This window comes from Staurois parvus, unplaced genomic scaffold (genome assembly GCF_062004578.1).
Source record: "Staurois parvus isolate SC_StPar_1 unplaced genomic scaffold, SC_StPar_1.0 ptg000282l, whole genome shotgun sequence".
In the NCBI taxonomy this organism is placed as follows: Eukaryota; Metazoa; Chordata; class Amphibia; order Anura; family Ranidae; genus Staurois; species Staurois parvus.
Window position 1 is genome coordinate 4325690 of NW_028318078.1, and position 8670 is coordinate 4334359.

Consider the following 8670-nt stretch of genomic DNA (forward strand, 5'->3'; position numbering starts at 1 on the left):
GGGCTGTGTCCATGTGTGTGTGTATTTGTGTACATGTATCTGTGTGTGTATTTGTGTATGTCTGTGTATGCATGTACATGTGTCTGTGTGTATGTACATGTGTGTATCTGTACATGTGTCTGTGTGTATGTACAGGTATGTGTGTGTGTACATGTGTCTGTGTGTATGTACGTGTGTGTGTGTGTACATGTGTCTGTGTGTATGTACATGTGTCTGTGCATGTGAATTTCTGTGTATGTACATGTGTCTGTGTATATGTACATGTATTTGTGTCTGTACATGTGTCTGTGTGTGTATACATGTGTCTGTATGTGTGTGTGTACATGTGTCTGTGTGTGTATACATGTGTTTGTATGTGTGTGTGTACATGTGTCTCTGTGCGTGTGTGTACATGTTTCTGTGTGTGCGTACATGTGTCTCTGTTTGTGTGTATGTACATATGTCTGTATGTAAACCTACATGTATGGGTGGTTTGGTCAGGTTCAGGATTATGTGGTTATTATGGATGGTAGAGTATGGGACATTTGAGGTACTGCTGGGTTGGATAGTAGGTAGGATATGCTTGGTAGAGTTATGGTTTTGTGAGTGAAAGATTATGGGGGGGGGTTATGGTTGTATGCGGTGTATGGTCTAAGTATGATGGAGTGTTTAGAGGGACATTGGAGGCCCTGATGTAATGTGGGGCGACTCTGGGGACCCTGATGTAATGTGGGTAACAATTAACAGTATAATTTCATGAAATAATTTAGGAGGGCGTGTTTAGGGGCGGAATTAGGGGTAAGGCAGGGTAAGGGTTGAGTGGGGCAACTGGTGGCGAGTAACTCTTAAGGCCTGGCTAGTAGCTCAGGACTTGAAATTTTAAGCCCTGGTATATAAGTATAGTAAAGTATAATATATAAAATATTGTATAACATATGGCTTATACAGTATATATATATATATATATATATATAAAACATATACAGTATTATACATATAATAGTACAGTGTATACTATACAGTGTATAATAATCTTATGATTATGAGTTTTTGATTATCTGCATATTATACAGTGGCATAACTTGCACAGCTTGTTCCACGCTATTCAGTATAGGCACACCGAGTTGAAGCTGTTCTTTACAAAGGGGAGAACAGTTCTAGTCTTAGTGCAGAACATATGTGAAGAAAATGGCCCGTAATCCCTACAAGAAATGTTTAGTGCCTCAGGTAGGTCCCAGTTCTGTGAGTAGCGTAATCTGCCTTGAGGTGATTGTTTCACAATTCAAAGTTCAAAGACATTCAAATCCTTTTGCACAATCCCCTTTAAATTTCCCAATGACCATTTAGTGATGGAGAAACCTGCTTAAAGCGATTTTAAAGGATTTCATTTTTTTTTTAAATAACAAACATGTCTCTAATTACCTGCTGTGTGCCTTGGTTTTGCACAGAGCAGCCCGGATCCACCTCTTCTTGGGTCCCCCGACAGTGCTCCTGTCCCCTCCCTCCTGTTGGGTGCCCCCACAGCAAGCAACTTACTATGGGGGCACCAGAGCATGCGCACTCCCCAGCCACTTCTCCGTGTGTACATTCACACAAGGAGCCGCGGCTTGGCTCCACCCCCTCTCTCTTCTCAATGGCTCCCACTGCTGTCTCAGCCAATGAAGAGAGGGAATCCCAGGATAGCCGAGAATCCAGTGCACATCGCTGGATCGAGAGGGGGCTTAGGTGAGTGTTAGGGGGACTGGGGGAGATGGTGCACAGAGAAGGGTTTTTACCTTCATGCATGGAATGCATGAAGGTAAAATTCTTTGAGCCTTTACCACCACTTTAACTGGAAATGAATTGAAAGGGTTGTTTACGTTGACTCTTGCACTGAAGTCTTGGTAAAATTTAAACCCCAAGTGAATTGTAAGTTTAAATCACCTAAATACATTCCAGGTGCATCAAAACAAAACATGTACAAAGTCTTATAGTCCCTTTCTTCTTAGAAGCAGTAGTCTCTCTGCATACGTCTGGTACACCTCCTTCTAGAGTTCTGCAATCAGCACGTCTCCTGCTGACTACTGATTGGAGAGCTGTAGCTCTGACTCAGCAGGGCTCGTGACAGACCTCTGCAGAGAAGCTACTGCTTCCACACAGAAAGGAATAGTCCTTCTCTACTGTATGCTGGCTGGGAACAGGCTCTTCTACTCAGACTGTTGCTGCTTTTTTAAAGAAAATGAACTTTAAAATTTATCATACCTGTTTATGATGCACATGGAATGTATTTAGCTTATTTAAACTGAACATTTAATTGGGTTTTAAGGGGGATTTTACAAAGATTCTACATCCTGCTTTTAACATCTGTGATCAGCTGTAGAATAATTTGGTGTTATTTAGACAATGTAGACAAAGTATCATTACTGGACGCATCAGCATTTATTTATTTATGTAGCATCCCTTATGTAATTAGAATCTGTATATGTAATGAGCAAACATGTCTCCCCATGTACACATATAGGAATTGGTGTATTTAGGTTTTGTGCTGCCCTATGCAACACAAAAATCATCCGCCCCAACGGACACGGACCAACACCAACCCCCCACCCCTTGTCCCTCTCATGGAGAAAGCCTGACATTGACCAATAACACCCCTGCCCCCTACCTGGAAGAGCTTTCCACATCCCCCCTTTCCCGGAGATAGAGAGAAAGACACTCATCTTCATCTTTGGACATCCCCGGGAATGAGAGTCAGTCTCTACATACACCATTAAGTAGCCCACAGCCTCTCTTGGATCCCACTTGGTTAGCATGGAGCACGTGTCCATTCTTTCATCCCTTCTTCTGGGGGGAGGTGCTGCCCCCCTGAAAAATGCCACCCTAGGCAAGTGCCATGTTTGCCTTGTGGTAAATATGCCCCTGCATATAGGTACAAATTCAACATAGAAACTAGTGAATGGCTATTCTGTTCAGGTTTCATTTGCAAAGGGTTTGCCAAAACTTGGTCAACATTTGACGAATCCAAACATTGAAGGGAATCCCATCGAAACCTATGAGAGGGATCTTATTTGTTAAATTCTGTCAATTTCAAGGTTAATAGGAAAGCTTCTGTTAAAAAAAGGAAGCTGGGCACTGCCAAGGACAGCATGTAAATGCAAAAACATGAAATGCAACAAAAAAATAAATACCGTATTTTTCGCTCCATAAGACGCACTTTTTTCCCCCAAAAAAAGGGGGGGGATGTCAGTGCGTCTTATGGAGCGAATATAAAGAGGCCGGTCCGGTATTTCTGGCCCCACCATGTCAGAATACCGGGCCGGCCGCTCAGCTGTTCTCTCCTGCAGGGCCTTACCTGTTCCTCGCTCCAGCGCTGCACAGTCTTCCCGCGCTGGCTTCTGTGACAGCCGGGTGCCCACTGTGCATGTGCTACGCTTTGTGAATGATCCGGTGTCTTCTGGGACACATGACAGGTCCCAGAAGGCGCCGGGCCATTCACAAAGCACAGCGCTTCTCGCGCATGCGCAGTGGGCACCCGGCTGTCACAGAAGCCGGCCCGGGAAGAAGGAAGGAAGGACAACTCCGCGGAAGTGGGAGCGGGTACCTGTCAAATTCAGGTACCCGCTCCCCCTCCCTCCCCAAAGGTCAGCAGTCTCTGGTCATTCCCTGCACTGTCTGCAGTCTCTGGTCATCCCCTGCACTGTCTGCAGTCTCTGGTCATTCCCTGCACTGTCTGCAGTCTCTGGTCATTCCCTGCACTGTCTGCAGTCTCTGGTCATCCCCTGTACTGTCTGCAGTCTCTGGTCATCCCCTGTACTGTGTCCGCAGTCTCTGGTCATCCCCTGCACTGTGTCCGCAGTCTCTGGTCATCCCCTGCACTGTGTCCGCAGTCTCTGGTCATCCCCTGCACAGTGTCCGCAGTCTCTGGTCATCCCCTGCACTGTGTCCGCAGTCTCTGGTCATCCCCTGCACTGTGTCCGCAGTCTCTGGTCATCCCCTGCACTGTGTCCGCAGTCTCTGGTCATCTCCTGTACTGTGTCCGCAGTCTCTGGTCATCTTCTGCACTGTGTCCACAGTCTCTGGTCATCTCCTGTACTGTGTCCGCAGTCTCTGGTCATCTCCTGCACTGTGTCCGCAGTCTTTGGTCATCCCCTGTACTGTGTCTGCAGTCCATTGGTTCAGAATATTTTTTTTTCTTGTTTTTCCCCTCTAAAACCTAGGTGCGTCTTATGGTCAGGTGCGTCTTATGGAGCGAAAAATACGGTAAATAAATACTGTACAGCAGGGAAAGGGTCTTTTAATTTGGCTTTGAGGGCAATATTGAAAATCCTTTAAATAACATAGTTGGCTAATGCAGCCCTGGAGTGACTTGAGGTTTCTTCAGGGGTGCCTTAGCAAAATGTCTAAAAATTACCGAAAATTTGTATACCAGCCAGCAGGTAGAACAAACCTGTCTTTAAGTTACACAAAGTGACAGGTTTTCACTATCCACCATTACAACCTCCTAGCCACCGGCGTCCTGACAACCAGTGCCTTGACTGAAAAAAGGTTGAGAAACACTGGGCTATTTTAGTACGAGATATTACAGAAAAGTATGATTTTCATAGACAGTCCTAGCAATACTCCCAGTTAAGTTGGCAGTGCATGTCTGGCTGTAGAATTGATTTTTTTTCTTTCTAAAATGGGGTGCCTCAAGACTGTCCATAATTTTAAAGGGTGCCTTGACTGAAAAAAGGTTGAGAAACACTGGGCTATTTTAGTACGAGATATTACAGAAAAGTATGATTTTCATAGACAGTCTTAGCAATACTCCCAGTTAAGTTGCCAGTGCATGTCTGGCTGTAGAATTGATTTTTTTTCTTTCTTTACTTACATGCAGTGGCAAAAGACCAATCTGGTAAATTTCAGTTTGAAAAAAGGTCTTTTTCAAGATAGATATATGGAGGTATAACCAATTGAAACAATTTGTAGGGAAATTGACGAAGCCTCTTAGAATTAGAAAAGATTGGAATTTATTTGAGAAGTATTTGGAAGTTCGAGGTGATGGGAAGCACAGCACTGCTAAAGTATATAAAATTCTCACTGATCTAGATAGTAAGTCAAAATTAAAGTACATAGAAAAATGGGAAAGGGATTTAGGGGTGGAGTGGGAGGAGCACACACAAAGAAAAATATATAGACTGGTACATGAGAATGTTAGTATGCATGAGGTGGAAATGAACTTCAAATGTTTGATAAGGTGGTATGTTACACCGACGGTAGAGCACCAGATGAGTGGGGAGAAACAAGCTTGGTGTTGGCGAGAGTGTGGAGGGTAGGGCACGATGTACCACATATGGTGAGAATGTTCAAAAATACAAGTATATTGGAGAAAGGTTATAAATCAAATTAGGATTATTACCGGAACTGAGATTGGACTGGACCCTGAAACTTGTCTTTTTCATATCACAAAAAAATCAGTGAATAAATATAAAGATCTGGGTATATGGTGCTGGGTATCTAAATGCAGCAAAAAGTTTGATACCTAGGTTTTGGCGCAAAGTTGAGGCACCGAGGGAAGAGGATTGGATGAATAGAGTGGACCAGATTGCTAGATTGGAGAAACTATATTACATACAGGAAGATAGGATGGAGGCATATTATATGAAATGGGAGAAATGGGAGGAGTTTAAGGTAAAGGTGAAAGAAGTTACTTTGTAATTAAGTATAAAAAAAAAGAAAATATATAGTAATTTGTCTTTCTTCCTTTTAAAAATTTGTACCCAGAGGATGTGAGATATAAGTCGATCAGATAGATGTCAGGGGTTCATTGGAGAGGGGTGGGGCGGAGGGTGGGTTGAAGGAAGGGGGTTATGGGGAGAAAAATGATATGCAATAAGTGTTTTTATGAGAATTTTGCTATGTTGTATTTCCATTTTGGATTTTTTTTGTATTGTTATATTTGAAAATGAATAAATATCTAAATTAAAAAAAAAAAAAAAAAGAAAAAAAAAGGTCTTTTTCAGGTAGCATTAGCAGCAACACATGCTTTTCCGCAAAACAGTAATATGTCCACTTTGATGACGGATAGAAGTTGGTCAGTAGTTCACTGTGGTTTTCTGTATTCTTGCTGATGCCAAACTGTACTGACCAGAAGCAGGACATTTTTGATGAGAAAGAATTGGTCAAAATGTACTAAAGAATAAGGGTAAAAGCAGATGTTAATAAAGAATTACTAAAGACATTAGGATACTACAGAAGATACAGCAGTGATTGGTGATTGGCCAGAAGCACGACAGCTTTTCTATCATTAGGGATAATAGGCGAAACTGGTGTATGCCTAACTTTTCCTTTGTCTATGGGGTGTGTTAAATGTGAGTGATATGAAATGAGGTTTGAGGCACACTGTACTTGCATATTTTAAGGCACACACTGTTTTTGCACTTTTTTTTTAAAGGATGTAGTGACATTCTGTGAACAAAAGGCAGCTTGAAGAACAGATGGTCAGTAACAATTGGATACTAAATTAAAAAGTCCTATCAACATAAAATGGAATAAAAAAAAAACAGAAGAGAAATGAAAACCTCCAATACCCCTCCAATGATATTATGATATGAGGGGTTTAATGAACAGGTCACATACAGTGGAAATGAAGTTGTTACTGCACAGATGTGCAGAATAAGGAAGGCGAAGAGTTAATATAAAGGTCACATACAGAGATAGGCTGGCGATCAGATGTGTAGGAGAGGAGGGGTAGTGTAAGGGCTAAAAAAATTTTCTCAGTGTGAGTGTAAATGAATTAATTGATGAGCAGCTCTAACTGCAGATAGGAGGGAGGGAGGATAAGGATCTACTATGTATAGCACATTTTTTCTTTTGCATTTTTATCACAAGGTATCCAGCTGCTGGTAGACACACGGTATCTGTCTGTGTATCGAGCCATCAAAGGACAGCTTGATACACAGCAGTTTGCTGCCAGACTGGCTGTCATTTGCCTTTTTCCAGAGTACATTTTTAAATGGTGATCAGTAAATAACAGTCCACCAATCTGCTTTTTGCCAGGATCACAAATCTCAGAGCTGTCATATTCGAATTGAACCTATGATAGCAGTAAACCGGCAAACTCCATCCCTAATAGAAACAAGTATTTATTTTTTTTTAACATGACATACACAAGATTGTATACTGCATATATACAATTGGTTGAACAAGTTTTATTTTACCTTACCAATCAACCCTTTCTTCAGCTTTAAAAAATATTTATCAGCAAGTTTAAGAAGTTCCAAAATGCAAGCTTTAGTCTATTGGTCTTTAGTATCCATAGGTTACCATAGAAAGAAGTGGACCTTTCCATCCTCAAAACATAATACAAACACTCCCCAGCATCTTCCCCATCTTTTAGGTTACATTCACACTTTGTGTGCATCTAGGAGAGATCACTGCAGGTAATCACAGTCTGTGCGGATTCAGCAGCTGCAGCTAGCCACTGACACCTGTCAAAAACATCAGTAGGCATCAGCAGATTCGCTCATGCGAATGTAGCCTTACATTACCCTAACCTATGAAGTGGATCTAAATCCAATCACTTATAACTTATATGAGCTGTAAACAGTTAATTCACATTTTCAGAAAAAAAATTAAAAAGGTGAACTAACACCGTAACGTTCCCCACCCCCCTGGTCCTTGCTGTACTTACCTCCATGGGTGATGAGCTGTCAGTGCCTACACAGCCAATGTAAAAATCCCTGCTATTTTCCCCTTCTTTCTGCAGAATTTCAGGGATAGATCAGATCAAGTCTCTGCTGGCGCTTACCAATCAGAATTGCTTTTATCCACCCTGGAAGTCTTGCAGAAAGAAGATGTCAATGCAATTTACAAAGTTGTTTTCAGTCTTTTTTCAGGTAATTTTTGTGATGGAGTGACAACTGTCTCTCAGTTGTGCACCAACGTTTTCACTCTGTCACATGTGCCCCTGGTGGACACTAAAATCTCTTTTGCAACATGCATTGCTCAGGCATAGTCTACTATGGAACTCAGTCCAGAGCAATGATGTTTAGCCAGTAATTGGGTGTACGTAGACAGGATGTGGCTGAAAGGGCTATAGAAAATCAGCAGCAATGAAATACATGAATGGTGAATAAGTAAAAACAGCTTTTAATTAAAAAAGAAAAAAATAGCAGTTGTTACAGTGCTTTAAAAAACTAAAAGTTATCCAATTGGGGTTTATAACTACTTTAAGCTAACACACTAAACTGAGCCTGCATAGTAAGCCTAATTCCTGAAATAAACTCTTAACAGTTAACCATATCCCTTGAACCTCACTGTAACCATAATGCTTAATCCCTAAAACTATACCTGGTCCTAACACTTAACCCTGGCCTCTTTTTTATCCTTAACTCTTGGCCTAACATATAAAGTAATGCCTATTATTCACCATAAAACGTAACCCAACTTACTAAACATCATCGTTTAACATCTAAACCTACTCTTAACCTAATTCTAATACTAACATTGACTTTCCTGATCTAAAATATTGTTGGATGTTTACAGAGGAGTGCCTGGTACAAAAGTTCATCTCACTTAGAGGACTTTTTGAAACATTTAAGAAACTTTTTGAAACATTGGTTAAGAGCATCAGACACATTCAACAAATTTCAGGGGAAGAGGACTCCGCCTTCTTTAGGACTTGAGCAATTGATAGCAAAAGAATTACAACAGAATATTCTAAGGGTCCTG

The 8670-nt window shown here is 41.4% G+C and overlaps 1 protein-coding gene across 3 annotated transcripts in view; it reads left to right on the forward strand.

Moving 5' to 3' along the window:
- Nucleotides 1-8670, forward strand: part of CACNA2D3 (calcium voltage-gated channel auxiliary subunit alpha2delta 3) — a 1248789-nt gene that overhangs the window by 1011414 nt on the left and 228705 nt on the right. The window lies entirely within an intron of this gene.